This window comes from Ixodes scapularis, unplaced genomic scaffold (genome assembly GCF_016920785.2).
Source record: "Ixodes scapularis isolate PalLabHiFi unplaced genomic scaffold, ASM1692078v2 PGA_scaffold1__304_contigs__length_218370807, whole genome shotgun sequence".
Taxonomy (NCBI): domain Eukaryota; kingdom Metazoa; phylum Arthropoda; class Arachnida; order Ixodida; family Ixodidae; genus Ixodes; species Ixodes scapularis.
This window is the reverse complement of record NW_024609846.1, coordinates 211,573,455-211,595,882: the sequence shown is the minus strand read 5'-3', so window position 1 is coordinate 211,595,882 and position 22,428 is coordinate 211,573,455.

Genomic DNA, 22,428 nt, shown 5'->3' with positions numbered 1-22,428 from the left:
ATCGTATTTTTCAAAAAAAAAAGGCGCCTTTGGCAGGAATGTTGACGTCATGTTTCTCCGAGAAGGAGAGGGAACGGCCTCGCGTCTTCTCCGCCTCGCTGCCTTGAGGGAGCGAAGCAAAGAGAGGAGGAAACTAGGTATATTCGCGGTCACGCATCTCGTCGGCCTGGTTCAATCTCGACTTCGTTTTTCCAAAATACGGCCATCCATTTGAAATATCGCCTTACTAGTAGTGTTGTAGGGATTCTAGCGTCCCGCCTATATCTCCAGCATTGTTTTGTTGTTTTTTTTATCCAAATTGCGGTTCACCATCCCTTTAAAGAAACACCGCTAGGGTCCTACCGGCGTTCTCTTATTCTTCTGAGCAACACAAAAAAAAAACGGTTTCGCGCTTTGTTTCTACGTTTGCTCTATGTGTCATAGGTTCGGTTTCACATACCCAACTTCCACTTCCAATATGTCGTGTGGCTACGCATGTAAACCTCTTTTCTTATTTTGCTTGGTGTAACTGTCAGCGTACCTCGTTTATTTGAAGTAATATAGTGTCAAAAACAGGATGAGTTGCTCCATCGACCAGGTAGAAGAGCAATCGGGGACGTGTTTCGGTAAAATTCACTTTCATTTAATCATTTATCTTTACATAAAAGTCGTGTCAACGTTTCCGCCGAGCAAGCACCGGCTAGCATAAACTTCTAAGGTTCTAATAACAACAGGTATTCCCAAAAAAGAAAGTACCAGTCATTGCTCCTCCTTATTACCGACAACACACTCCAGCTGAGGCAGCGGAGAACGACGCAACGCATAGGAACTTTACATATACGTTAGCAAATACATAAAGTCGTTTTTTTTTGTTTTTCTTTTTTAGTGAAATGTATTTTTGCGAAATCGAGCAGGAGCTACGACACTTGAAGCCGCCGTAGTGACGGCTGCATCAATGCAATGGGACAGCTTCCGCTGTAGAAGGAGTCAGTGACAAATTTGCACAATTGCCTCCTTCCCCCCCCCCCCCCCCCACCGGGCCCCCTTTTGTAGAGCGCCAACAACAAGAACAACAACAAACCTGCACAGCTCTGAATTGCTTTGGTCATATGGGCATACCCTGCCAGTTCCCGGGAATGGAATACTCTTTGGCGGAGCTGTACAATGGCCTAAACCTTCCTTACTACTAAAACTGGTTTATGTTTTTATGCAGCGGACCACGTGGTAACCTGGACTGTCTGCCTGGTTCTCTTTAAATTTCTTGCATCAAAACAAGGGGGGACATAACTAACTTTACACCGTTTCACCTTACGTGCGACAACTGCCGAAGCTACACTCCAATGAAGCCAGTAAAGCACCACAAAAGAATGACCGCATCTTCACGTGGTGAATGTTGTTGATTGGGACGAAGCTCTGGTGGTGCTGATGATACTGATTTTATTGTTCATAGGCAGTGCTGTTGGTGCTGATTTTTTTTTATTGCTCATAGGTAGTGCTGAGTTCCTGGTTGCCGTTTCGACCTCATTAATACTGCTTTATGGTCGGTGAAATGCAGAGCCAGTGATTCTTCTAGCGGATCTGCTTGGATCCGCTAGAAGCTGTGGGAACGCATCTCCACCGCTTAAGTCAACGGTCCATGTCAGAAAGAGAATGTGTGGTATGGATCGTGGTTATATACGCAGTTGAGCATTTGACCGCAGCGCCCTCTCGTCTATAAACGTTGAGCATGCAAAGTTTAAAGCGATTATATACGCATTTGGCCGCAGCGCCCTCTCCTGTATAGACGTTGGGCGGCTACATGCAAGCTTTCATCCATGACATCCCCAGCTCTTGAGTTACTACCGCATCTCAGAGCCCCCTACTCGTCCCGCAGTCGAGGCCGAGTGGTTAAGGCGATGGACTAGAACTCCATTGGGGTCTCCCCTCACACGTTCGAATCCTGTCTACTGTGCAAAGATTTTTTTCTTTTTATGTGAGCACGGACGCCAGCCGGACGGACGACAAGGCTACCGTAAAGAGCTTCGCCCCTAAAAGTGCGTCGTCATGGCGCGCTCATTACTTCTGTGCGGCGTTTCGCTAAGAGATTTGACTGGGGCTTCGACAGATTGAGGAGACGACGACCCGAAAGAGACGTACGGTGTCGATACGGAAAGAGGTGTATCGTTTCTGACTTTGTAGATGTATTGAGGAAAATAAAGTCCGCTAGCGACTAGAACGTTCGGGGTCTTACAATGGAAGACGAAACTTTGAAACAACGTTCAAATTAATTCCGATCTTGTCGTAATTTTGTGGAATATTTCATCGTCACCTCAACCATTGTAATATTCACGTTAATTTTTGTTTTCTTTTTTTTTCATCTAAGCTACGCGTTGTGTTGAACTAGCCAACATAAATGCGTCATGGGCGTTTAAACTTCATTTCTTAAGTCGACCTGAAATTTTTCGGAGCCTTCAATTCAGCGGTGTACCAACTTGTTTTTGAGTCTGTGTGTGTGTGGGGTGGGGGGGGGGGGGGGGCAAACCATACACCCTCCCCCCCCCCCCCCCCCCCCGGGTCCGCCATTGGTATCCCTTGGGCGCCGCCGGCCAGCGTTGGCCCTGCCCAGAGGCGGCTGTTTCAGGGGGGGGGGGGGGGGGGGGGGCAAAACACATATTTTGCGTCCTCACTCTGAGAACTGGGGAGGCAAGCGCCCCTTTTGCTCCCCCGGTTGGTACGCCTATGCTTCAATTCAAACTCATTCTTGGCCAATAAGTCACACTACAGCCTTTTTTTTCAACAGTCAAAATTATGACACTTCGCGCATAACAACAACCGAGCCCTTCCCAAAAGCGGGTCACAGGTTTATACATCTACGACATCTTAATATCTCGTTCCTTCGTCCCCAAATTGCAGTGAGTGCTCATGGTGTCATCGTAATTTGTATCTCGAGTGGTTTTGTTTTGTGCTTCCTCGGCTGCTAGCCTGGTTTATCGATGCCGGGCAGGTGCAAGAGCTAGATGTGCGATCTAGCGTGCATGCGTTTGCGCGCTTCCCCATTATTGGCGCTTGTTCTGGGGCAACGATAAAACGTGACCGGGGAAGCGCGAGGAGACGCCTGAGCAGCTGCCGAAGGACGGGCCTCCCTGGGGAGGGTCGGGGGAAGGCATCGAGTTGGGGGACGTTCTTCCCTCGATCCTCGAGCTGAAAATCAGTGCTCCTGTTCTACACTGGACAAATGCTGGGGTTTCAGGGCCCATGGTGTTCTTATCCAAGGTCGACAACGGGGGGACAAATCGGATGAAGGCATTAACGATAGTGCTCTTTTCCTTCTTTATTATTATATCTCACCATAAAAATACTTTGAAAGAATACGAGCGTGTGTTATAGTGTTAGTGCAGACGTCTAAAAACATTGACATACTGATATATGGACGCAGAGCCCTGCAGGCTAAAAGCACCCTAACAAAGAACTACACACGCAGATCTATGAGCAGAAACACTCAAACAAAGAGATACACGCAAGCACATATGCACTCGCATAACTGCGGTTTCATGCCTACACTCAGTGACGTACAGACACATACACAGACAAACATTGAGGCGCACGCACGTATCTACACGCGTGCACACAGACACGCACACACACGCGTGAACACGAAAGCACATCCTCCGTAAACAAAGAAGAACATACGCATATTTTGTAGATGCGTAGACACCAACTAAAACAAACAAAGAGATATATCCTCCTACTCGAAAGGAATAAACGATATAAAACAACCAGCATCACCGACGCAGAGCTCTGGACATGTCGAACACTAAGGATTGTTGAGGGTTCTCAGAGCGATACGTCTCTGGCGTCTTTATAACCCTTCGCCGCGGCAAAACTCCTCCGGGACAAGATCGGGAGGGCAATTGGCGGGGATCGAGGCTGCTGTTATAGTACACCCCGCCCGCCGCATCGGCTGGCAATTCCCCGATAACCCCGTGCGGTGTAATCCACGCATTTGCGGCGCGGGATTCCGAGGAGCTAAGGGACATCGGCAGTATATTGCCCGGGATAATGGGGGACGGAGATAACACCGTTCGGTGGGTTGGCTTCATATATGCAGGGGATGTCGCGGTTCATTGGGGACGGTTTTTGCCAGTGCGCTTATACGTAGACTGCTTCATCTGGCGAGAAAGTGATTCTGGTTTTTGTGTTTTCGGGTCGGCACCCCACGAAGGCCGCCGGCACGCAGCACGGGGTTAGTACACTGCATCGTGTTTGCGTCTGTGGGGCAGAATGATAGGAATAGGGAACCCTATGGCTTACGATTGGACAGGATAAAATAGAGATACTTGGAATGTGTGAGGGCCGGCATGTATATTGGGAAGTCTTAGCTAATCTCGAACTGTTCATATCAGTCACTAAAATAAAGTGGGAACCTTTACCTTTTTATCCTTAAAATGGTCAAAAGAGGGATACAACGTCAGTGATGCCTGGGGACGGGGAGGACGACAAGCAGGAGCTCACTCTTTGTTGTTTTTTACTCCTTGTCCCTTCTCGTATTCTCGCTTTCGAGTATTCAGTAGCGTGGCTTCAGATATCTTTTTACTTTGCTTTGGAGTGCATTCTTCGCTGAAGAAAATCATATATTGCCAACGAGGTCTAGTGCTTTTGCCTTTCATAGTTTTGTGCACATCTTGTTACACTGATTATACAAGTGCCTTAAGATACGAAGCCTGCTTTTACGTTAAGCTCGCGCTTGGGCTTTTTCCAGCGATGTAAAATGCGGCACTGCTAGTACACGATATAAAATGCAGTCTGTAGGCACTGTCTGAAGCGTGTTTTTTTTTTTGTGTGTGTGTGGAGGACTTGTCGCATTGGCCATATAAAAACTGTCTTTGGAGATGTTTAAAGCATACCCAATACATGAAGCAAGCGTGCCCCGGACACGCGTGAGCCGTGTGCTCAGATAATTCTATCGACATGTCTGCAGCGAACGGCGTGTCTTTTGTTTAATGTATATGCTGTGTGACTGCGGCTTACAGCCGGGGTCACACTGTTTATGCCCGAGTCCCACTAGAGGGACAAACAGAAACAACCGACAGCGACGAGCCTCAAACCAGATTCTTTCAAGATTGAACAGGCTTTGTAGAATAACAGAGGCTATGCTCCAACACGAGCATCACGCACGCGAGGGTATCTTTGGTAGGCTTGCAATCACTCGCGCTTACTTCTCGAGCACCAAAAGACTAAAAGCCTGCCGAAAGTGCCATCGCGAGCATAGGGAAGTAGCACGGCGGCGGCACCGCCTTTGTCGCCAATTGTTCGTAGAGAGCCTAGGTTGTAAAAGGGGTGCAACTCAAGCCATGGAGAGCGTTTGCAGTTTAATAGCGGACACCTCCATGAGAGATTGGTAGCAACTGCTCATGCGCTGCGTTATCGCGTGGCTACGAGGAAGCAGGCGGAAAGGTGGAGACGCTCGCGGACGACCGACGCGTCCGTCACCTGTAGCTCGTACTGCAAGCGCGGCCCATAAACCACGTGACCGCTCTCGATTAGTTGGAAATTCTCTCTAATACGGGCTCTCTAATTGTTCGTTGCCACCTAGCGATTGTTGCCATTTACTCGTCGGGAAGAAATTATGACGAATTGCTCGGGCCTAGTGCGCCCGTCATTATCAGGACAGGATTTAAGGTTCTTACAAATTACGCCCGCTTTTTTCGTGGCGCAAGACTTGAGCGAACGTAATCTGAGTTCAGCGGCTAAAAAGGACCTAGCGATAAAAATAATTTGTTGGCAACAAGGGGCGCCCTAGTCGGGGCTTGAATTATGTACGCTCCTTTCTTATGGCGAACTCGTTGGAGGCTTGTCGTGTTGGTTATTTTTTTTTTTGTCGCACTACTGTGACTCGTGCATTATACATCCTACAAAAGAGTGCATATGGATTGTAACGTGAGTCACTCCGAGATCCGTGCTTTGGATGCCGCATGGCAACTACTTCAAAGGAAAACTTGGCACGCGGCATTCGAACCACTTATATCGCGGTGACTGATATCTTGCGACTGTCTTTTCTGTGATGTACAAGTCAGCCGGGTGTAAAAAAAATCAGTTCCGTCTTTTTAAATTACTTCTGCAGGTTTTTATTGCATCATTAGTTCCTACCGAGTCTACAATGATTCCTTTGTTACCACGATAACAGTCGACTCTTATGTGTACAGGGTGCGGCCGCAAAGACCGACATATTTGGCGCGCGTTGGAAAATTTTTAATTCCAATCATACATGCCTAAAATTTGGCACGCAAACATGGTTTCGCAAGAAGTTTTATGTCTAGTTTTCTTATAGCTCAGCTCTGAGGCAGTGAAATGTTAAAACTAAAGCAAAATCGGAGGCCGTGCATCTCCCATGTCCTATACCGGCCTGATTGTCGTTTGGACACCGGTTTATGAGCTCGTTCCGGGGTGGCTTGCTAAACACAAAAACGCTAAAACCCAATAGCAGAGGCTAGAGTTGAGCGCGATAATCGCGATAGTTAATACGTGCAACCAAATATATGCGCCTTGATCACCTGGAAGCAAGCTGCCAAACTAGTGTGCAGACGAAAACATCCGGCAAAGGGCATTGGTAATGCACGTCCGCCGTTTTTGCTCTATTTTTATTATTTTATCACCCTTGACTTGAGCTTTCAAAAATTTAGACATAAACGTTTTGGAAAAAGACGTTCGCGTGCCGAATTTCAAATATGTGCGTTTGGAATTCGAATTTTGGGAGGCGTGCCAAATCTGTTGGTCTCTACGGCCTCACCTTGTATTACTCGATTCGAATTGATTGCCGATTGCCGATATTGTGAGAAGTTAACCACAGAATGTTTGCTTCACTGAGTCGTTTCAATTAACGTAACCGACGTATGCAAAGAAGATTTACTGAGCATCTAAGTACATATCCAGATACAACACCAAATAATCTATCTGTCTTCATCTCAACACGTATTGCAGCGTCTTCTCGTAGTTTTCTCTTCCTCGAGACCATTACTCATTTCTTAAAATTTCAAAGCGCGCAAATGACCTCGGCGTGCTCCCCCCGACTTCTTCTAGCCGTTCTTAATTATCGCTCGACATCTCCAACTCATATTACGGCCGAGCTTCGCGACTGTTAATTCGTCATACTTTAATTATCTGCTCCGTCAATCCTATAATAGCCCTGGCATAAAGAAGAAAATAACCGCCTCTCCATATTGGTATAAAGACAACATGCGGATGGCCGCCAACGCCTCTCAGAAATTTATTCCTCCGCATCCTTCCTGTCATTGGACTATTTTTCTGTCGCCGTCGATCACTTCTGATTTGTCGGTCTTGACGCGTTACCACCTCAGCAGCGACTTCCCATTGGTCTACCTCGAAAATGACGTCACTCCCCCACCAGGCGTCCCGCTGGCGGTCGCTGTTTACGCAATTGAGGAGTTTCGTCTTAGGAGAGTGAAGTCTCCGTGATGTGGAGTCAACGTTTTAGTCTAAACACACGACCCCGCTGTCTGACCCTTCGCCGAGTCGTCGAAAGGCGCGGCGAAACGACAGCCGAGAGTTTTTGTGCCGCGCACGATGTTTCCAGCGTACGCTGAAAAAGTTCCCAATGCGCGGGCTGCAGGTGTATTGCCAGTCTGTCGTGCGTTCAACGTGGGATGCGTGATGGGAAATTAATGAGTGCCTTTTAGCCAACCTTCTCTCCAAGCTGTGCCTTCGGTCGGGTTGAAAAAGGACGTCCCTCTAACTCGCTTCCTGATGAATGGCGCCCTTCGACGCAGCCTGCTCGCGTACCACCCGGGGATTTTTTCTTCGGTCACGCGAGTCGTTCCCAGCGAGATGCCCGTTTATTTGGAACGCGTGGTCTTTCTAACGATCTTTGTTATTTTACCTTTAATGTATGAACATTCTTCCCGTGCTACAGGTTATTCCGTAAGTGTTTCGGGTAGGTTATTTCGGCGAGGGCATCAACTGATTGCGCCGTGTTTATCTCATATTTCGAAGATGTATCGGTCGAACGGGTCGTCACTTATGCAGCGGTGATCATGAACGTTGTGTTGGTCCGCACGGTAATAGACTATGGGCTCCTTTTTATGATGGCTGCGAGAATCAAACCCTTCGTGATTTACTACGATCATATCCCATTTGTATGATTTGTTTTCCGCTGGCGTTGAAACGCTGTTTTTTCCTTGTTTGCAGCCAAACAATGCCTCGAGTTGACCTTTTCTGTAAGCACCGCGGTCTATAGACAGGACTAGCTAGGCACGAGGCCCATAGAGGTGTTCTATTCTTATGTGGTAAGGGGTTAATGCTTTTGGTACACACACAACCTTGGCAGGCTTGGCCACTACCTTTCTGCGTTGACTGGCTCTTTCAATGCTAACAGAGATATCCCTCAGTGACTTCTTTTTTGTGAACGAGATAAGTTACAATAAACTGAAACCATAGACAGTCCATATGAAGAACTGGCAAGATTTTGCAAAAACCTAAATGCTGCGAATCTTAAAAATGAACTAACACCACTGTGTGTGCAGTATTTAGGTAAAACGCCAAACAACCTCTTCTCACTCTATAAGCTAACGATCGCTTAGGTGAAAGTAACCGCAGCTATGATATTTTGTTATCAAGCGGTCGATCTACCTTTGCAGAAATGGAGCTAAAGCTCGATGCTCAAGGAAGTTATGAACAACGCTGTCGAAGCTATTTAAACGTGCGTTATTACTTTAACCATGGCTACTACACATTTTTACAATAAAATAAATATTTCATTGATGCCTTAAACCAGTGGTCTCAAACTCATTTGAGTGTGGGGGCCAGATATCCCACACCTGAAAGGTCGAGTGCCATCGTAAGACACGCGGGGAGGGGGTAGGGATTTTGTGCTTTATGCTTTTTGTAAACGCGAACTCTTGCCAGTGACATATTTAGATGTTATTTGCTTATAAGACTACTTTGGGCCTTGACCTGATGCGATAAGAATTAAAATGACACCGCACCGCCAACGTGCTGGCATTTTTAGTAAAAGTACACTGTCGTTCGCGTTGCTTAATTCACCCAGGAATTAACCAAGCTCAACATGTCTCTAAAAACAAATAATTAATATGGCAGTTGTTGCTTTTCTGACGATTGTTGCTACAACACTCGAGCAAATACTTGTATTTTAATGGTTATATCTTTTTGAAGGCGAGAATCCCGAGCTCGTAGCTTTATCTTTGTCAGTTGCTCCTGCTGATCGAGAGTTCGCGCAGCCGAAATGCATCCTTTAACGAATAGCTTGCGCTTGCAGTATAGTAGCGGAATTGTTTTACATTACAGAAAGCTGGGAAGCAAAACATATGAAACAAATGGCAAATGAACACTGATAAGTATAAACTGCGTGAGTATGTTAAAAGAGCAGGGCTACTCTTCGAGCGAAAATGAATCGGCGAGATGAAATCACAATGGCGCATGCCATTTCAAGCGCTCGAGACACTGGGACCAAGACTCGTAGCCGGTTGCCTGCGGGCCGCGTCCCAGCGAGTCGCGGGCCGCATGCGGCCCGCGTGCCGCGTGTTTGAGACCCTTGCCTTAGACCAAGGTGTGGGCGGACTACTTCAGAAAGTATTCCGGAATACAAATACTGCGGTGCATGCGTTTTAAGTCCAAAATACAGACACTGAGATACATTTGCGTTTTATGCAACGGAGTATCCCTGACATACACTTGAAAAAAAAAGTCTAAAAAGTATTTCGGAATACGAACAGATATACATACAGAGGTAACTTTTTACCGAACGGTGGTAGGTGCGAAGGAATGCAGTTCGCGGCGAATGCAAATGATAGTGCTTATATTCTTCCTCCTCGTGTCAGTTTCTGCACCTCACCTTACCTCGAACTCATCATATACCAACAACTACCATCCCAAATGCCCCCCCCCCCCCAAAAAAAAAAAAAAAATCGATTAAGTAAAGTTTGTGGACACTGGAAGCAGACGACTGCTAGCATTTTGCTTGACAAAATGACTCTACCCGAAATGCTTTGCCGATAAAGTATATTTCATATTGTCGTCTTAAGTGCTTCTGAGTTACCCATGCTGCGGAAACTGAACAACGGAGCCGGGCCTTTGTGTACCCAGTGCCACTCACCCTAGTCTGCAGTACCCTGTTGCAACCTAAGAGGAAGCGAAGACACTCCCACAAGTCTTTTACCGTTTTTCCTGTCCATGATTGGTAGTTTCCTTTTCCCAATCGCGTCCTTTTCAGCCGAAATGATCTGTTGGGCGAGTTGGGTTATCCATAATAAACACTGAGGCACCAAGGACAAGGGCAAGTTAAAGACGTAGCCAGGACAATAGCGCATATCCTGTCTACGACTTTCTTTAACGTTCACTCCGTTATAGTGGAAGAGAAAAGGTCCTTGCGGGAGCAGCTTATCTTGCTATTTTTTTCAAGTGTACCTTTGCTACTTTCCTCGAACAACTTTTGTTTCTGTACTTGTTTTTGTTTTTGTTTTGTCCCTTGTAGAGGGGGTTATGTGGCGGTTCATAATATAAAGTTTGCGATCCGTGGAGCCGAAAACGTGATTTTCAATTTATTATAAAAACCCGACAGCTAATTTTCGATACAATGTAAAAATATACCAAAGTTTGTCAGGGGATCGTAAATGTATTTCACATTTAACATACAAATACAATTTCAAGTGTACCTCAATAGAAGGATACATATACTCGAGTGTAGACTATCGCGATACAATTTTATAGCGATAGTGCCTAGCCCTTAACACGGTACTTTATTTTTGAAAGGTGGTTGCGCGAATGCCACGTCTTGTTTTATGCTGGTATGTTATTGTGCTTGAAAGCGCGTATAACTTCGGAAAAAATAATCTTCAGTAATTGGTGCGACCAATTTTGTTTTTCTTTTTTTGAAATATATATATTTAAAAACGGAGATATATGAGGACCAGGGGTTGTACACAAAAATTTGCGTCTCTTTTCTTCGGCGAGGGCCACTACCAACCAACAAGAACACCCTAGATATTTTTGTTCTCTCCTTTACATGTCAAAGCTTTAATTTAATTCCTCAGTGCTTTCTCATAGTGTCCATCGAAAAGACCTTTCTTGTCAAGAGAATACGGCTAACAAGTTTAGTCTCAACCTATTGATGCCCTTAGGCAGCTGTGCCCGGGCGAAACATACGTAACAATTTTTCACGCTTCATTCCTTCTTTTTTTTTTTTGTGGCTTCGTTTCATTGTGGATGGAACCTGATGTGATTGCCTTTCTAGGCATCACGGTGTTCCTGTGACCAAGCCTACAGTCTTGTGTGGCTTTTTCACTCGAAGATGTACTGGCTAAGCACTTCGGGTAGATGGCGGAGGAACACGAAGGAAGTCTTTCTTAGAAATGTTCTGCTCATGCGCGCGCTGTCTTTTCCCATCTATCGATTAACGGGCGCACAGTCATGTGACGGCAGGAGAAACATATTTTTGTGGCATTCAGCGCTCTTTGGCACGTACATAGTTTTCTTCTACTCTTTTATGACCCTGCACGATCCTAATCATATTAGTGTGACATGCGGTATTGTTACAAAAGTATTATTAAAGAGCCTTAGGGAACTGTTTCTGCATATCCGATACGGTACGATGAGGCGTCCAGTACGAACTGCGCATGTATGAGTCTTCAGCCGTAGCGCATGCGCAGTTCGTACCGGACGGCCCATCGAACCGTATCGGGTGTGCAGAAACGGTTCCCTGAAACTCGCTATTGCAGAGTCACTGACAAGAAGGTGAGAACTGCAGGGAGGAGCTGGAGTCGCCCCGCATCCACCACGAACTTCCTAACTTGTACTTCACAGCGCATGAGCGTCGCGGAAGCAAGCACTCACTCAAGCAGAGACAGAAAAACATACACACAGCGCTGAGAAGTACAAATTATGTACTAAAGTTCCGACGCGGGCGAGTTGGTTCATGATATCAAATTTAAAAACGCTAACAAAGACGAGGACAAAAAGGAAGGCGAACAGGACGAGCGCTCGTCTGTTCGTTTCCTTTTTGTCCTCGTCTTTGTTAGCGCTTTTAAATTTTATACAAATTATGCGCTGTGAAGTACAAATTATGGAAAACCGACTAGCCCAAGCGGCGGTGTTAGCGAGCTTCCCAACGTCGGAACGCCGAGCTCTCACAGGAACGATTAGTAGATAGACGTAAAATGAGCTGCCGTTGTCTTAAGGCCTGTTCACACACATGCGACTCCTTAAGACCGAGTGCCTTAAAACTTTCTAAAATCTCTTACGACGCGAGAACACAGGGACACGCTGAAGCACTTTATGCAGTGACCCTGCAACTGCATTTCGCGAGAGAGAAGGTTTGGCGACATATGCGGGGTGAAATGTACGTACTAATATGAAAAATCTTCGTTCGTAACAGAAAAAAAAATTCGAGCCGAGAAGGAAATAATGATGGGCGAAAGGAATTCAAAATACACGGGATCGCCCATGGTTCCACTGCTATCCATTAGGTTGTGCCAGTGTGTCCTGTCGTCGTAAGAGATTTTAAGAAGTCGCAAGTGTGTGAACGGGCCTTTAAACTCACACTCAAACAGATGCCAGCCTTTGGCAATCGCACGCGTTCGAAGTGATAGTAGAGGCAAAGCTTTGCGTCTACCCTCTAATCTTTCAACCAGAGCTTGCCGTTCTGACGTCTCATTTTCTCCTCAGTTTCACTTCGCATAGCCTCCACAAACGTTGCACGCATTTACCGCTGGCAACTATTTTTAACGCCACAGAAGTCCAGGGCAAGCATGTAAAGCGAGCCTGCATGCCTGAGCCACCCGATCACACGGTCGAGAAAACTCTCGAACCCGGAGAGCCAGAGCCTCGATTCGACTGCTTCGCTTTTGTTCGCCGCCAAGACGAACTCCAAGTCGGGGCTCGCGCGACAGCTGGATCGGCAATATGGCGCTCCGCCGGCCGCTTCGCTCGAGCGGAGCCCCGTTTAATTAACCGATTCGGCGCACTTGTCAAAATGTGCGCGGTCTTCGGGGCGCGGCGTGGCGGCCGTTACGCGCGCAAAGGCCCCCGTTAGCTGCCGTCTCGCGCACTGCTGCTTGATCGGGCGGCAGCAGTTCATGAAAGCCCAATCGGGCAAAGGAGCGCCTCGCACCGCTGCAGCTACGGCCCTTGGCAGAGCACCGACTTTCTGGAACGATAGACGGCATCCAATGCCCCTCGTGTGTCGGTACAGGGGGTACGGAAGTCCCTTTGTGAAAGAATGTGACTGCATCGCCATAACATGGCGTGAGTCTTTCTTCCGGGTGGGGAGGGAGGGGGGGGGGGGGGGGGGGGGGGGGACTAAAGACAGAACATGCAGGGCCCTCGAAGGAGACAGGGCGGGTTTTTCGAAACCGATGCACGTGTGTGCTCTTTGGACCAGTCCTATACGTCCATCATTCGTAACGTGACCGCTCTCGCAGCCATACAAACGCTCAGGGAGAGCAAGGTCAGGTGATGAAATGGAGGCGGCTGAATGGTCTTGCGAGCGCGTAGGTTCCCACCGTGCTGCCAGAGTAGGTGTAGACGCATAGTTCACGGTACTTCGCAAAACCCCGTCTTTCTGGAACCGCCCTAGGGCTTTCAGATGTCGCTTGTGTCGGCAAGGGGGCGTCCGAGTTGTGAAAGAAGGGAGCTGCACCGTCGTAACGTGGTTCGAGCCTTTCTCCTGGGAAGGAAAGAGTGAAGCAGAACATGCAGAGCCTTCGGAGGCGACATGAAGGCTCTTTCTAAAGTAATGTGCGCCTAGAGGTTCACGTAGGTTCAACGGAAGATGTCCGTCTGTCTTGAATGGGTTTAAGGTTTCACTCAACAACAGGCGTAAGGTATACGGAGGTCAAATGTGCACGTGTACAAGTTGGAAGGCCGGGTCGGGAACGAAGGGGGTTGGGGGGGGAGGGGCGTAGAGTGAATATATTGGACCTTTTATAAAAGTTCATCAAGCTAGACTGGCCGCCATCATATTTAGGGCATCGCTTCTCTCGCAAAGCGTCTGATTGGATACGAATTTACGCCGAACGCTGGCGTAAACATAGTGTCGCTTAGATTCAAACCCGAGTAGTTCAACGCACGCTCAAGGTGCATGCACTAAATATGGCGGTTTCAGATAAGTAGTAGACGCAACGGCTACTGAGGGGGTTCTTGCTTGCTTTCGTAGAGAATAAATTCGAATCTCGCGATTGCGAGGACTTTAGACTGTGCGCACACTTTTGAAATTAGCTTCAACATGGATGTGGATGTGAGAAAGTGCTTTCTTTCGAGTTTCAGCCGTGTCGCCTAATAGCATTGTCCTCATTAGACGAAAGGAAAGAATACAACATCGATATACCTCTCTATCGTCTTCGATAATGCCCAGATTGAGTACGTACGAACGAGAATCTCGGTATGGTTGTTCACTATTAGGAAATATTCATTGCCCGGTGCCATGGCAGTATAAAATTCGTAACCTGTATTTTTTACGTTACTTTTAAGTTTTTATTGCTTGCGCACGTTAGATGCACAAAGGACCAGACGTCAACGAAGCAACACTTGCAGGAGTTTCGTCCGACCCCCTGTATCTGTACTGTTTTGTATTGAGGCAAGCAATCGATTGATAGATTGACTGCTGATATCATGGATTCTCAAAGGGGTGGTGCAGCAATTTTTGTATCTTGCACAAACACCGCTGATAAATAATTCATGCATAACCTTTGAAACACACTTTAGTTTTTCACCCCAAGCATTGGTGGTCCCAGAAGAAAAAATGAAGAAGCACGAGTGGCGGTTACCCCCTCAACTTGCAGCCAGAACAAGTGGGTACATGATTTGGAGCCGAATACACGCCGCCAATGTTTATCAAAAACACGCGCTGAACACGCATTAAATTCCAGTTTTTGTTAAGGCTCGGCCACTGCCATCATTGCAACGATTGGACACCAGCCACTTCTCTATGCTTGTCGAGCTATTGATTATCAGGCGCCCAAATGGAGTCCTCACGCGATGCTCGGGTTCAATTTATTAGTAGCATTAAATTATCGTCACTGTAGGACCATGCCAACACTGCGTCCTCCAAACTACGTCATCTAGTTTTGGAAAGGAGAGAAAGAAAGGAAGCGCTCGCTTTTACCCTTGAAATTTCACCGCAACAAAGCAGTTTTTTTGGATCAGCGGCGTTGTGTGTATATGCGTGGGTCCCACTAGTGCCAGTAAGCTCGTGTAAGGAGAAAAACATTTTAAGTGAGTATCATTGCACCGCCTCTTTAAGATGGCACTAAAGGGCTTTTCGAGATCCACGATTTGTGGTCATAACTTCATTTTCGTGCTCTAAGCATACTAAGAAACCCGAAATTACATTCATACGCGGCAAATTTGCATATTCAAAATGGGATCAAAGCTCCCGGCACTTACCCTTGGCGCAGAATGACACTTTGCGCTAGCAAACCTTGCTGAATATGGTCGAACGACGGACAGCGCTTGTCAGCCATTCTCGTTGGATGGGTTCCAACATGGACGAGCTGCCGATCAGTGTCGTTTGTTTACGTGGGAACCCATCGCTGGCAAGTGGCTGACAAGCGCCTTCCGTCGTTCGACCGTAATCAGCCCGGTTCGATAGCGCCATCTGTCACTCTGCGCCAACTGTAAGTCTCGGGGACTTTGATGAATTTGTTTAATGTGCAAATTTGCCGCGTATAAACGTAATTTTTTTGTGTGTGGAAGGGGGGGGGGGGGGGGGGGAGTGATCGGAGCTTGTAGATTAAGTTATGGAAACTTTCCAACTGAAAGACCTCCCCCTCAGAAGCGGAGGGATTCATCGCGTGTGTCACCCACGGGTGGCCTGAGACACTCTGTTGCCTAACTTGCTTTGCGCTTGCGTGGACTTCAGCGTTAGTTCTTATCCGAGTCGCTCACACCGGTGTACCGTATACTTCTTCGTCATGACGCATCTTTGCGCAAAGAGAGATGTAATGGCCCTCCAGTAAAGCATCAGAAATATCGGCAAAGCGCAAATTGCTAATCGTTAATTTCACTTTAAAATATGCTCCGTCGCGTTTACAGCATAAGTAATGACATTTGCAAGGTGTAATAGTTCATACCGTAGTTTTTCTTGAAACAAAAAGCTAACGTTTTCGAATCACCTTTTAGACATCGTCGCATTCTCACAACCTTAAGGTTCCTATAATGGAAGTAAGATTTGAGCTATTTATTCAACAATTACTAACCACATATAAATCTGAAAACCTATCTAAATGACTTTAAAAAAAGTCACAATAGAATTGACACTGAACTCTACACCAATTGCGCAGAAAGTCGAAGTGCTTCATCTTTCCGACATTTTACGACCTCGAATGGTACACCGCTGAAGGAACGCATCTCATTCTCGTGATTGCTCACGACAGTTGACTCGAATTAACAAATAGAAAGAAAATAACGAGTCGATTCTAAAGTTAAACGTAAGCGGAGCAACTTGAACTTCGATGTCGGGAGGGCAAGGAACCGTGCGTCGGTTCAGAAATGTTTTTCTTGTATTCGTGTTCTTTCGAATTTAGGTTCTAGGCCTGTATCCTCCCTTTATTTTGACTTTTTGGTTTAAAGCGTGCTTCGAGATGGATACGTTGTCATCTTTTACGAAAACTCCCGTCCGCGAGCGCTCAAGGGTTACGCAACAGCGCCATTAAAGAAGAAAAAAAAAGATTCTTCGCGTTTTTTTAAGTATAAGAGATGGAGGGCCAACGCCACGAATGGAAGTGGTGATAAGCGAGAGAGATTACGAAAACACGCCGATTTTAGAAAGCAATAAATCATCCGGGGGGTTGACTCGACTTTATCGTCGGCACTATTAACGGCGGGGTGTCTTTGTGGATTTGTTTAAGAGATTTACTTTACTTTTTGGTCTTACATGACCGCTTCCTCGCTAGAATTCGAAAAATCCCAAATTATGTTTTATTTTTTTTAGTAATATCATTCGCGTTGAAATGTGAGAAACTGGATTATCTGTTTCATTTGTGACTAATGTTGTGTATACTTTGCGGGCGCTCCTTCATGCTGAGATAGAGAGATGTCTGGTGTCAACTTCTATGATACAGAACAGCGTTTTACCGGCGAGTGATATACTTCGGAGAGATTCGTCCGTGAGACGTGCCGGGTGGCTTATAGGGGGTAATCTGTCGGTTTATGTTTCAGCGGAATCATACTTGGTATGCTGTTTTGCCATGCATATTTGTGAGGCCATCGCCTCTAAAACCTGCGCGCTCATTGCGCCTGCAGTGGTAGAGGTTAGAGGGAGGTTGGTGATGTTATAGCGCCCTTCTAGAAAGCTGTTTGGGGATAATTTCACAAGTTCGTTGAAGCGTATTACAATGCAGCAGTTTAGTGCTGGCGTACGTCAGTTTGATAATTGAACTTTTTTTTTTTTTAGAGTGGCAATGTGAAAGTGTTGGGTCATGTTTTGGTGTTGTTTTTTGTCCGAGAGTTTTAGAGTTACATGTCGTAGCTCGGATCCAAACTATATGGCAGCTCTAACTGTTGGTGTAAGAACTTAATTTCGAATGCTTCTTAACGCACAACACCAAAAAGAGCAATAGCCTTCTCTATTCTGGTATTGAAAATCTCCATGGCAAAGCGACAGCTAGCGTCCCTAGCTGAACTGACAATTTTATGAGACTAATCAATTTATCCATCTCGCGCTTATTAGTTCAAGTGAATGACTGACATGTAAGCTGCTGATATTTGATAAAAATCGTCAGAGTATCGTAAGCATGAAGTCTATGTATGCCGCAAGTTTCGCTCGCAAGAAAGGACTCTCGTTGCAGCATCACTGGGAGGCAGGAAGGACAGACGCGAATGTACCTCTTGTGAAATCTAGGCGATCCTAGCGGCGTAGCGCCGAGCATCTTGAGAGCCTATTGGCCACTAAGTCTCGGTGTCGATTTGCAAACCTCATTTTACGCTATCCCGTCACGAGCGAATACTGTCGAGACTGGTGACAACCAAATCGGTTATAACGAAACAGCTGCTAAAGTGACGCGATCACAATTTCCCATTCCCTTTTGCACATCGTTAACCGAAGTCGGCTATAACGAAATAGCAGATTTAGCGAAGTAATTTCCGGTTCCCGTTTCCTTTTCCCCCTGGTTATAACCGAAGTCGGTTATAACAAAATGGCGGATTTAGCGAAGTGATTTAAGGTTCCAGTTGACTTCGTTATAATCGGTCTCGACAGTACAGTCCTTACATTTTAGATTGTGTGAATTTCCCTAAATATATAATATTGTAAGTGTTGCCGATCAACACGGAAAGAATGCCGGAGCACGTTGTTTGTTTGTTTACTTGTTTGTCTTCTTTTTTTCCTTTCTTTTTTTTGTTGAAAAGGGGGCTTTCGAGGAGCCAGTGTATGTGCGCAGGTGCAGGACTGCCATGACACATGAGAGAAGGATACTGGGCCGGTCGCCCTGTTCCATTCTCTCCTGATTGTCCTAGGCTTCTTAAATTATCCACGAGCCAGAAGGGTCATGCTGCATTCTGGATTGGTACCTTGGCCGCCAAAAAGGTTAGGGACGTGGCCGGCCGTAGTCTTAATCCTTGCTAAGCCTAGGCAGGCCTTTACGGCCGCTGGAGGTTCGTGTTTTAACGGGGGCTATCTCGAAGATGAATGAATAAGCGAGCGCTGACTTTATTTTCATGCTGTGCTGAGATGCACTACTTCGGCAACGTGGCCATCGAAATCGGAACCGTACCACCCCTCGTCATGCCCAAACATGTTCCATAATGCAACGGGCGCAGTGATGCTCGTAGGGATTTTTGAAAATAGTATATTCTTTTCGAACGCGCTTGGCGACCCTCGGCTTTGTCGGTTATCATGGAAACTGAGCCAGCTCGAGCAAAGTATACCTGGTAGCGATCGCGATCATTCCTGACGAGCCTGGTGAGAAGGCATATGGGAACACACGTGGCTTTTACTCTGGAACCTAGTGCTTGCCATGCAGAGTGGTTCTAGGGTCGCTTACGCCTTCCAAAGTTGTGAGTACGACTAAAACCAGGTCGCAGGTGTTTAATACCGTTAAATGTTGCCAAATGATATATATATATATATATATATGAGAATGAGTGAAGATTGACAAGTGCAGCCGTAGTAATATTGTGAACGAAGAGGGGAGAAGGTGATTATTGAATTTATTGCATTAAAGTTAGGGAAAGGGAAAGGAAAAGAGAGCTTCCATTCTGTTTCCCTAACTTTAATGCAATAAATTCAATAATCACCTTCTCCCCTCTTCGTTCACAATATTACTACGGCTGCACTTGTCAATCTTCACTCATTCCCATTATATATACGGTTAACGAAAAAATAGTCAGAGTGCAGGCGAGCTGGTGTAAGTTGAACATGATTGTAAACCGGAGACTGGGGCAGAAAAGAGAACACAACAAAAGGTAGTAAAAGAGGAGGCAACGTCTCAAGTTTGAGACGTTGCCTCCTCTTTTACTACCACGAACATATGCAGATAAATCAACCGTACTTAATCCAATGAATCAAAGAATCAAAGTTTTCATGAACCCGCCGAAAGCCGAAATAACGGCGGAGCCTGGATTTGAATTCTGGGCCTCCCAATGTCCGATCCGGTGTGCTAACCAATACACCACTCCACTTTTTTTTTCTTTATTTTCGGTTAAAACAAAATTAAAAGTGACACCATCATTCACACACGTACAATTTGTTCAAGAGCTAATCAGCCGCTTAACGGCGGTTGCCCACACCCATTAAAATATTTTACCTCGCGAACAGACTTGGAAGTAATCCGTTACAAGTAACGGGATTACTTGTAATTATTTACTTTTCTTGTAATTTAGTAATTAATCCGTTGCTTTTTTGAAAAGGTAATTTGTAATTTAATCTCATTACTTTTTTTCAGTAACGAATTACTTAAATTACTCGTTACAAGCCAGTCTGGGCGGATTCGGCGCTCTACAGAAAGGCAAGATGCTTCGACTTCTTGGGAAACGACAGGACTGCTTCTAGCTTACAAGAGAGCAGAAAACGAAGGGACCATAAAACCGTGACGTGGGGTTCGTGTCGAGTGGGACCGTGGACAGAGTGAACGTGGTGCATACGTCCGCTCCCTTCCCCCCCCCCCCCTCTCCTCTACCCTCCTTCTCCCCCCCCCCCCCTCCTCCTCCGCGCCTTGTTCCCCCAAAACAATTCTTTTTAAACGAAACCGTGCTTTGCTTGTTGTTGTTTCCGCCTATACACACTCTCACCCCGCAAACAGAGAGGCAGCTCTAATGAGACCTCGACCCTTCTCATCCTTCGCTTGACTTCACACTAGCGGATGCGTAGGGCAAAATCATGAAGGATGCCATGGCGGTAGTTTATTGGAACAAAGAAAAATCTAGCATCAACCGTGCTGTCAGTTTAAACAGTAACTTTTGACAGCAGGGATCGCTGGTAGGGGAGCACAACGAAACGGCTTGGGACATCCAAGCTGAGCCCGTATTCTTAGAAACGAGAACTTAGACCGGAATTTTAGGGTTAGGAAACATAGCCCGAGTTTCCTGAGAATAGACGGTGACTCACTTGGACACTGCAGATTTGTGAAGCCGCCTGTAAACGCGTGAAAGACATGGAAACGTCCTGTTCACTGAAAATAGTGCTTTTCTTAATCATTTCTTGGCGGGAAAGTCAGTTGAGCTGAAAGATTGTGCATGAATATATTGTGTGACGTCTTGGTTCTGATAAGTTTGGTGATCAAGAAAGAAGATCAAGTGGATCATTTGGTCGGATAACAACCTTCATCAAGGAGGAGTCTTTGAAATGTACCCAGACGCAAGTACCGTATCTTGGTCTCACAGGCAGTCCGTTTTATGGTTGGTCAACCATCCCCTATTTAGACAACATGCAGCAAACATAGAAGAACTACATCTTCAGGGAAATCCTATTTTGAAGCTTGCCGACGCCAAACTCGAATTAATTCGAATGGTGTGTGTGCCTCCACCGCCGAAGTGCGTTCGTCGCATGTTCGTGGGATTTAGTTCTGTCCAGGTTGGACAGCGCAAGGCTCGTTTATCTTGAGCACCCGTTCAAGTTCTTTAAAACTTTATAGATTTGTTGCCCTAAAATTATTATCCTAAAATATTCGGTAGAATGTAAGGAATACGTTTATTTTTGTTTTAATTTTTATCGGGCCCAAACTTTTCCCTCTCAAACACGCAGTAGATAGTGTTTCTTTTTTGTGCTGCTTTGGAGTAACGCAAAAGTAATCGAGTTTAGTAACGAAGTAATTCATTCATTACTTTTTACGGGGAGTAATTGGTAACGGTAATTCATTACTTTTTAGATCAAGTAATTGTAATTGTAATTAATTACTTTTCCGAAGCAACGGGCACAAGTCTGCTCCCGAATATATGTCACACTTTCAATGAAATTTTCTCTTACTGTTTTGGTATTTACATCAGCATTATTAACACTCATTCTTGTTTTCCACAGACTGTGGAGGCTGACGAGCATGAACATATCGTAGGGGACTTCCCCCCCCCCTCCCCCCCTCGTCTTCAAGGGCCAAAAAGCGGATGCCGTGCGCTGTAAACGGTAGATCTTTTTTCAGCGTGCGCTGAAGGATGTCCCAATGAAACACGGCGTCGCAACACTCAATAAATGCGTGCTCTATCGTCTCAGATTTCTTGAAGAGGATAGAATTCACTGACCACGGTACAAATATACCTTTCTGTTCTAGCCACGTTTTTACAGGGAGTATGCCGCAGTGCAATTTAAAGAAAAAAGATTTCTGCGAAGATTTGATTGGCATTTTTTTCACCCTTTTAAACACATATAGCCCTGGACGTTCACAGTATAATGACCTATAGAGAGGTATTGGCAACAGTACTTCTATTAAATCTTTATACAATCGGTTTCGGGTATCTGAACTAAGATACTCGAGGGAAAAGCGCACCTTGAGTATTCTGAATGAAAGCACAACTTCACGCAAATAACCTTGTACACTGGAACGCATTTGATTACTTAATGATTCATTGGATTAAGTACGGTTCATTCATCTGCATAGGTTCGTTTATATCCTCCTCGGAGACCACGTACAATGGTGTGATGTGCCCGTGTTGTATATATATATATATATATATATATATACATATATATATATATATATATATGAACGAATATGTGCAGATGAATGAACCGTACTTAATCCAATGAATCAAAGAATCAAAGTTTCCAGGAACCCGCCGAAAGCCAAAAAATGGCGGAGCCAGGATATGAACTCTGGGCCTCCCAATGTCCGGTCGGGTGTGCTAACCACTACACCACTCCACCTTGGCTTTCTGGCGTTTCCTACCTGTCTTATTAATGCACAAGAAACGAAATGTATCCAATCGGAGGTGTTCTGGAAACACACGCCACCGCGTGGAACGCGGTACGACGCTTAGTGTCACGGGGTACGTGCTCGTTTGTGCTCCAGAAATCCT